Below are 10213 nucleotides of genomic sequence, written 5' to 3'. Positions count from 1 at the left end.
GGGCGGCGGCAAGTGCCCCTTCAAAGGATGGCACCACCCTAAGCCGAGCGCCGCGGTGCAACATTTAGGTTCCCTACTAAAGTCAGATTGCTGGCGCCACCTTATGTCATTTCCTTCAAACACCAAAAGGCGCGAATTACAAAAGCGCTTCGAATAGCTTTGCTCGATGCTAGCAACTAGATGCTAGAATAACAGATCAAACCTCCATCTTCGAACTTATAAAATTCGCCAACGAATGTTGGAATAAAGGATCATTACTGAAAATGAGGAAGCACGCCAAGGTAGCTTTTGTTCCGAAACCAGGAAAAAACTTTCAATAGAAAACTTGAGACCGATCTCCCTCACCTCGTGGCTAGGTAAATTATTCGAACACGTAGCCTTGGCAAGGCTTCAGACACAATGTTAATATTTAAGCATGAAATATCAGCACCTGAGATAAGTAATAGGCTAAGAGTCATATTAGCAATCGACTTCACAAAAGCTTTTGATAATGTGACCCATAAAGCTATCATGGGTGCTCTATCGGACCTGTAAGTGGGCGTCAGGATGTATAATTACATCAAGGCCTTCTTAACAGATAGGACAGCAGCAATTCATATAGGACCTATTCATTCCAACAAATTCTCACTCGGAGACAGGGGCACACCGAAGGCTCCCCCAGTACTGCCCCCATTTCTCTTTAACACCACATTAATAAAATTGGCACATAAAAACAAATTTCAGATCTAGAACACTCTTTTTATGCCGACGATATTATTCTATGGACAACCAAGGATCCCGCCGGCACAATTGGGGACACGCTGCAGCAAGCAGCAGGTGCGGTAGTGGAGGATACGAACAAAATTGGCTTGGAATGATCATCTCAAAAATCGGAACTTTTAATCATTAAACCAAAAAGATATACAAAAAACATCAACACAATCATTAATATATACATCGATGGTTTCACCATTCCGAGCGTAGAAAAGTTACGCATACTGGGCATGTACATTCAATCAAATGGCAAAAAAATTTATTTTAATCCAAAAACTCCTAACGATAAATAATCAAACATCTCGCCTTATACGGAGGATATCAAACGAAGAAATAGGAATGAAAAAAAAAAAAAAGAGACACTAAAACTTGTGCAAGCCTTCGTTCTCAGCCGCATTATATACTCCACGCCCTACTTATTCCTACAGGCCAAGGAAAGAGAAGCAATCGACTCCATTATTCGGCAGTCCTTCAAAACGGCACTCGGTCTTCCTATTAGTACGGCTACCGAAAAACTCATGCAACTGGAAATACATAATACACTAGAAGAAATGACCGAAGCGCACCTCACGGCGCAGTACGAGCGGCTGACCGCAACATCGACTGGAAGACAGGTACTGCAAAAGACCGACATACACTATGAGGGTATAGACACTCCCAGGTAACGTCTGTTCCCCGTTCTATACACAAAATACTAGAAGTCTCTCCACTACCTAAAAAACATGCACCCGGAGTTCCACCTGCAGCGTCGGGTAGCAAGAGCCCAATCATTAGAGAACCACTATTCTAATCTACCACAAACGACGTACGTCGACGCGGCAGAATACGGGGATAAGAGAGCCTATGCCCTGGCAGTAGTCGATCTCTCGTATCGCTTACAAAATTCAGTAACGATACACAAAGCACGAACCCCAGAGGAGGCAGAAGAGGCGGCTGTAGCTCTGGCGATAGTCAGGACGAACTCCAAAATAATTTTTAGCGACTCGAAAACAGCGATTCGAAATTTCGCGAAAGAATTCATCAACCAGCAGCTGAAATTTTGAAGGTCTTTGATCATTCTAAAAATGTACGTTCGATTAAAATTTTGTGGGTCCCCGCTCACGTGGGTCATCCTGGGAACGAGGCGACGCATCATGTATGCCCGAGGATTCGTCGTAGACCGGGAGGTGCGTTAACCCGAACTAAGATCGGCTCGAGAGATAGACCCCACGTACAGAGGAATAATGAATTGGTACAAAAACAACAGACTGAAATATCCAGAACCCCACCCAACGCTCAGCAAATTGCAACAAACGATACTCATAAAACTTCAGACAAATACGTGCTTTTATCCATATAACACCTCTGTCACACGGTCACTTTCGATCCTCATTGAACTCGATCTGCATTGAGGTTTTCAAGAAGGATTTTTCAATGAGCATTGAGAAAATTTCCTCGTGTGCGCATTACAGCTCACTAAGGGTGTCGACGACCGCGTTTGAGTGTGCTTGAATTCTCAAGAGTGCTTGAGGAAGCAGCTTGAAGTCAAGCAGGATCGAGCTCGATTGCACTTGACCTCGATCTGCATTGAGTTGAATGCAGATCGAGTTCAATGAGGATCGAAACTGTCCGTGTGACAGGGGTATAAATTAGCACAATGGTATCCAGGTGAATACAACCCCTCATGTTCCCTTTGCGGTGATCAGAGGGCAGATCTAGAACACATCCTGTTTAAAAGTGAACACATGCAACCGCCGGAGAGCGTGTAGATTACCAATTCGGAACAGTGGGGGGCCGCATTGCTTAGCTCTGATCAAGGCCGGCAACACGCCATCACGGCCTGGACCAAGGAGGTCTTCGAGCGCCATCGAGCGGCGACCACCCCTGGGGCGGCTTGAGGAGAAGCGTCCTCCCACAAAGAATGCATCAATTTCTCCTCAATAAAGTTTCCTCCTCCTCAATGCTAGCAAGAAAATAGACGACAACTGAACATCTTATGAAGAAATGAAAGGCATAGAGAACGATTAGCCATTTCTCTTCGGATCGCACAAATTATCTAATATTTCGTTTTCACGAAGTAATTTTTTTACTTCTACGTGATATTATAAACAAACCTCCACCAAACTCTGCTGGCCATTTCGCGTTGAATGTGTTCATTTTAACGGTTCCCTATATGCCCGCGCTGATTCGATGTGGCAGATTCAAAGTCATGCGCTTAACCTCCTGCGTCGAACTCCACCCAAAACATGAGAGTAATCGCACCTAGAGCCTGCATGCGCTTGTGTGGACAGTATACACCTGTTTCGGCGCGTTAGCTCATTCTGGTGCTTCCTTTTTCGCCGAAGCTTAGGTACACGAGCCTGTGAAAGTTCGTCATTTCGCTCACAGCGCACACGGACTGGACGAAAGGGTAAGGCTGCACACAAACAAGCGCTGACTGTCAATTAACTGAGGCTATTTAAGAAATGAAACAAATATATAGGCGTAAACAGAAATTCTCAGTACATGAAAGTTATCAAAACGACACGTGAGAAGAAGGACAGCCCGATTCCCTCTCAGATAATGCGCCGGAAGGACTCTGATGCATGTGGTGTCATATAGCTATGCAGCAGCAGTCATTGACCGCGGTGAAAATTCAGGAACCTATCTGACCTTTTGGAAAGTTATGAATGGCAACAAGAAAAATATTACCTATATTAATGGGTGGTTTCCCCAGTGTTTTAAAAAGGCTCTGCGATGCAAATGAAGCATGTAATGTTTATTCTTTGTATTCGTAGCATGGTAAATAGCGATGTCCTAACGAAGTGGGACATTTGGATTTCAAGTTACAAAAATGTTCCTTTCGGCTTGATGGCGTCGAAACGCAGCGGGGATTTTTCGCAACGGACATGAGGTGAAGGAGGAGGAGGACAAAACATCTTTATCTATTTAGTCAGCGGGGGGCACCCTCAATCCAGGCTACCGTTGGCCGCGGCTGCAGTAACAACGCGGCGAGTTAGCCATTGCTAGCGCTCCGGGCAGGGGTCCTGGAAAAGACTGTGCCTCTTTGGTTGGCTGGGCGTCCAGTTTAAAAATGTGTCAGCTCTGAGCGTTGTGAGCTTCTTTCATGTCCGATTTGCAAAGTGTTTCGTGCTGTTGTTCAAACTGCCAGTGGAGAGAAGGCAACAAAGAAAAAGATAAAAACCAGTCGACAGACTACGGCCGAGGATACGAGGGCAAGAGTAGAATAGAAAACGGGGTGGAAATGAGGATGTGAGGGCAATGGTAGACACAAAATGGATTACTATGTACAATGAACCTTTAGGATCCCCCTACTTGTCCTCCCCGCGACGCGTGCGCGGAACAACGACGTCATAACAATGGGCCGCTGCTAATTATCCAATCTTTCACTGCATGTGTGCAAGGCGCGGGTCTTCAGTTCACATGCTATAATTTCAGTTAAAATTTTAAACTGTCGTCTAGAACGCATGAGGAGCTCATTAAATGGAATAATCTGCAGTGCAAAAACAGTCACACTGCTCCTTTCTGTGTAGGAAACCAGTCAAAAGTAATGCAAAAGTACCAATGCATCTGTAAGACCATTTTTGTTTTCTTCACTTTTATTCTTCACAAGGAAGAGGTTCCCAAGCGACGCTTGTTTCTATTCGCCGCATCGCATCAATAAATGTGAAAGGAACTGTGCAGCTTTTATCCTGAAAACCATGTTCAGCAGCTCTCAGCCGAATAGCAACGGGTTAGTCAGTAGATTAGTCATATAATACAGGTATGTAGTACTGGCACTAATCACTCATAGTGAAAAAAAAAAAAATACCCATCAACAATGGCGGTTTCATAAAAATTATATTTTTAATTGGTTAATGCGCACTTGACTGAAACTGAACCTGAATCGTCTTATATGCAAGCTTGAATATGTGTGCAACTGCTTTACTGCTTTTTTTTTTTAATCTTTCTTTCTTGAAAAAGGAGCCCCTTTTGACGTCATCCCATGTAACCAGCGATAACAAGACATGCCTGCATGTCAACAAGTAATGACTCACAAGGTGTCCTCCACGGCTAAAACGTGCCATCTCTGCTTTTCTTTTTCATGAATTTCAGATTGAAAGACAAGGACGCAGGTCAATGCACTGCACTTGTACAGGGACCCTTTCATTCTCTGCAAACTTCTAAAGCCAACTGAAATGTTCCGTAGGAATAAAAACATTCATTGAAAATTGTGTTTGTAATTCCACTGATGCATTCCCTCTGGAATGCAAAACTTCGAAATAGGCTTGTGTGGAAGTGCTTCATTTAAAATGAGCTCCCTAACTAAAATTAAAGTGAGCTCCCTAATACTTTTTCTGCATCCCGAATGCTACATAATAGCAGCAAAAATTACTCCTAAAATTCCCTTTTTAATCTACTTCAAAGGAATGAGTATAAATAATCCTCAAAGTAGTATTTAATAGTGTTATTAGATGCCACGATAACTCCTTAGTGTCTCGACATATACTCCAAGAAGAACCCCTCTCCTGAAAGAATTAAAATAATTACTCCTTTGAAAATCTTAAATACATCTGCGTACGCGAGATTGAAGCAGATACTATTTTTTCTGAGTAAATAACCACCTTTTCGAAAGTGCGCTAGACCGCAGGCCATTTATTCCTTTTTGGGTGGTTTTGAGTTTACAGTGCACTTATGTGGCCATCTTTATTGCACTCGTTACAAAAAATTTGTAAGAAACTTGCACTTCGACGGAGGATGTCCCTTATGGTTACACCTGTAATATGTCTTCATGAAGTCTATTGGTGGAGGTGGTTATGAGAAGACAGAGCAGTCTTATCAAGGCCGTGATAGCTGTGACGTGTCCAGCTGAGTCTGGGTGAATAAAATATGTGGTGTGAAGTAAAGAAATTTGTTAACAAGCCAGCGTATGACCCAGTCGACAGGCGTAAGCTTCCCTCAGGTCGGTGAACCATCTCACGACTCGGCGAAGTGGGTGACAGACTGAGAGGTAGAAAGATCCATATAGAGAGCCCGGATATTATTTACTGCATGCAGAGGCATGCCAAGTACGCGACATTGAGAAACTTTGGGGATCGGGGAGCCACCCAAGGTAATGAAGGTCAGGGAGTTGTGATCTCGTTGATTGCGGAGTGGGTTCTGGAGTTCTAGAACTTATGACTTCTCCAACACGGGAGAATTAAAGGCCTGCGTGGTAAAGAAAGGGAGAAATATTATCCAATCCCTGCTGAATGGTGTCATGAGCATTGCCAGAAGATCCGCACGAGTACCACAGTATGACGTCGTCGGCGTAAAGAACGTGCTTAAGATCGGGAATAGACAATAACTGAACCGCGAGAGGAGTCAGTGGCGTCACCAGGGGGATGCGGAGGGTGCGGTTCGCACCGGGTTTGGTGCAGCTGAGCAGTGAGAGGGAGGAAGAGGCGGGGGGGGGGGAGAGAGGGGGGATGAATTATTGTGTAAAGACGCAAAAAGGTGCGCTTTGGTGCCGCTGATGGTCTTCTCGTAGAACGAATTATTATGTTGGAGGAGTGCTTGAAAACACATGCCTTAGTTTATGCCAGATTCCACGCTATTTTAACTTTGGACCGGGCGGCTTGTGCACGTGCGTGTACCCGTGTACTCTGGAAACACGAGCATTAACCCGATACCCATCAGAAACCCCTGCGCAGGAGCATGCGCCGCAGGGGGGGGGGGGGGGGCGGGGTTGGCTTGGTTTGCGGGGTTTAACGTCCCAAAGCGACTCAGGCTATGAGAGACGCCGTAGTGAAGGGCTCCGGAAATTTCGGCCACCTGGAGTTCTTTAACGTGCACTGACATCGCACAGCACACGGGCGCCTTGCCTTTCGCCTCCATCGAAAAGCGGCCGCCGAGTGTGTGTGTGTGTGTGTGTGTGTGTGTGTGTGTGTGTGTGTGTGTGTGTGTGCGTGCGTGCGTGCGTGCGTGCGTGCGTGCGTGCGTGCGTGCGTGCGTGTGTGCGTGTGTGTGTGTGTGTGTGTGTGTGTGTGTGTGTGTGTGTGTGTGTGTGTGTGTGTGTGTGTGTGTGTGTGTGTGTGTGTGTGTGTGTGTGTGTGTGTGTGTGTGTGTGTGTGTGTGTGTGTGTGTGTGTGTGTGTGTGTGTGTGTGTGTGTGTGTGTGTGTGTGTGTGTGTGTGTGTGTGTGTGTGTGTGTGTGTCTCTCTCCGGCAGTCTTGTCTTGTTCATTTATCTCTTGTGCCTTTCTAGCTCCTCGGCCCAGTCACACATCCGCCTCACACTTTCAAAACGCCGAAAGGCACGGAATGTCTGTTGCTCAGTGGAATGGCAAGTCTGATCACTACGCACTGACTAGAAAATAATAATAATGAGAAGGAAGGCACCTTTACCAAGGCCAGGTGTTTTAAAGGGGGAATTGAGAGTGAATGTACCCAAGGGTGTTCACCTAGTGCATTATGCGGTTCTTACCTTTTTTTTTTTTCTCTGAAAAATGCAGTGATTGTTAAAATCAGGAACGCAACTGAAAGCGTTAAAAAAAAAAAAATGAGCCTGGAGGCGTCCACCGTCTCCCAGCTCCAAAAGGCCGTTTCGTGCTTAATATTTTCTGTTGCTATGACATCAATGCGCGTTGGTAACTGTGCAGTCTGGATGCGGAAGTGAACTTCCACCTTTGGCTCCTTTGTTCTTATCGTCTCATACTGGTTAATCACCTGTCTTAAGTATAGACATCAATTTTCGAAGCGTCGGAAGGAATACGATTGGTTTGCTGTATATACAGAGATGCTCCCCAAGCAATCTGAACCTTGTTGCCGCGATGATATTTTAATTTGATTTTAAATACAAGCCAGGAAAATAGTCCGTTTTTCAAAACTCGTTGACATTGGCATCTCTGTGACGAAAACATGTACATAGCAAGGAAGTTATATAGAACGCCGACAGCGGAATCAACGCCAGATTAAGTATTTGTAACATGCAACAATGAAGACAGTATGAAAGGTCATCGAGTCAAGCGAGTAGAGGCGCAGAACATTCACAGGGCACGGGTCTTTAGGCACGGCCGGACACAAGCGGTGGTGGCAGCGCTGCCGCCGCTTCGAGTCAGGAACGGTGAGCTATCTTGTGTCTCACTGCTCTTTGCTTTTCTGACAACCTCCTTGGTACATAGGTAAACACACAGCCGTCATCAAACAGCTGTGACGTGGAGTCAGCAAAGCAAAGAGCAGTGACGACACAGGATAGCGAGGCTGCCAATATTGCCAGCCTCGACCTTAGTTTTAAGCAGCTCGCAGGGAAGTGTGGTGGGGGCAAGGATGCCGGGCTGGAAACCGACCGATATATCAAGGAGGGATCTAGCAGGTTTTTCTGCCTAGGGGAGGCACCGACTGTTCCCAGCCGTCGTCCGGGGATAGAATTAAATCCATCGTCGAGTCGAGCACAGTCGTTAGATAAGCGGGTTAGAGGAGGTGTTTGTCGTCGCCCCATGGCCAGGAGACAACTCTACAGGAAACCACGCAGCTGGCGGGTCGTGGGGCGGCAGCGAAGACACTTTAGACGCGGTATGTCGCTGAGGTATGCCGCTGAAGGGCGTCTGGCTTCGCGCAGTGTGAGTGGCTGTGCGTGCGCGGGCGCAGCTGCAGGCGACAAGTTGTTCTTTGGTGCTAACCTACCCCTACTCCTCTCCCCCACACACCCCCGGCACACCTTTGAATGTTGCCCCACGTATCGATCCATATTTCAACTAATTCGCTGAATCGCAGCAAACCACTTTTCTTTTTTCACAACTGAATTCCTGATGACACTTTGTGAAAGGATAGCCTGACGTGCATTGATATCGCACAGCACACGGGAATCCCATCCGCGGCGGCCGCTTTTCGATGGAGGCGAAAAGTAAGGCGCCCGCACAGCACACGGGCGCCTTACTTTTCGCCTCCATCGAAAAGCGGCCGCCGCGGATGGGATTCGATCCCGTATCCTTGGGCACAGTAGTCGAGCGCCCTAACCACTGCACCACCGCGGCGGCGGAACTGAGGGCGAATTGTCGGCGATGGAAATAAGGATTGAAGCACTGCCGCTGCATACAAAAATAAAAACATCAAACTTCGAGCGCCATCGAAAAGCGCGCTTGGTTTTCGCGTCGTTTTTGGACTTGAGCAGCGCGACTTGCGGACCGAGTAGGGCCAATCTAGAAGAGTTTCTTCGGGCAGACAATGGAAGAGGCTGCCAGCTTCGGATCGGATACATATACTCATGACTGCTGCAGCGTTCTGTTGAGCTCACAGAAAACAGCGTCCATTATTAGTACTTGGCGCCCTATAGTAAAGCTGATTATTAGTGCCGATAAGCAGACAGTCGTTCCAGTAGCAGGGATTGCAACTGTGTGTATACGGGCTCGAGCCATGTAGGGGAAGCGGCAAGTGACATCTACACTTTCGGCAGAGATCCTGCAACATTTAGTCATAGTGCCGACCGATTTATCCAGCGAGGGGCCTGCGCCCAACGTTCGTAAGGCAAACTGTAACAATAGGCTGCTGCTCCCGCTCAAGTGGAATCGTTTGCTTAGGTCTTCCAAAGGTATACAAGCATGCTGCCTCGCCATTAACTGCCAACAACATGAAAATCCTGCGCGTCGTTGCAAAACACACAAGGCAAACTTCGCTGTCCCTTCTGCCTACCACTCACGTGTGCGAGCGAGGCGAACCCAGTGCATTGACAAATGAGTGTGCTGACCTACGAACGGACTACAGAAAGAGAGGGAGGATATGTGGAGAGGATGCCTCAGTGCAACGAGCTGCAGATGCTGCCCAAGACAGCGCACTGCTCTGAAGGCGACTGTAATGCGAGTAAACTAATTTCACATAGCTGCAACTGTAGAGCCCAAATGTTAACCGCTACACCTTCAGCATTAACTTAAACTTCAGCACTTGCGTGAAAATGGACAAGTATACGTAAAAAAAAAAAAAAGCAAAACGAGACTGGTCCAATAAATTATTGTACTTACAAAATCAGTTCTCTGTGACATTATCACATTCAAAGCAGTCACCTTCAGCATTCACACACTTCTACATTAGGTGCTGCCACTGCTGGTAACAGTTCTGAAATAAAATTTTGGAAGGCCCTTCAGGGCATTCTCCATTTTTGCCTGAACCTCTTCAATTGAGGTAAAATGGGTTCCCTTCAAGCAAGATTTAACTTTAGGAAATAAAACAAAAAGTCGCATGGAGCCAAATCGGGTGAATAAGGAGGATGCTCCATCACAGTAATGTTTTTTCTGGTCAGAAATGCTCGACAGATAAGGCCGTGTGAGCGTATGCATTGTCCTGGTGCAACAGCTATCCATCAATCCACAACTGACTTTTTTTTCCCTAATTTCCTCACAAAGTCTTTGCAGTACTTCAATGTAGTGGCGTTGATTAATAGTCTTACCACTGGGATTCTGCTCAATCATTACAATTCCACTCTTTTTACAAGAATCTCATTTCTTTTGTGTCACACCTCGTATATAGGCT

This window comes from Amblyomma maculatum, chromosome 3, assembly GCF_055883805.1.
Source record: "Amblyomma maculatum isolate TAMU_Amacu chromosome 3, ASM5588380v1, whole genome shotgun sequence".
NCBI lineage: Eukaryota > Metazoa > Arthropoda > Arachnida > Ixodida > Ixodidae > Amblyomma > Amblyomma maculatum.
Note: the sequence above shows the minus strand (reverse complement) of the source record.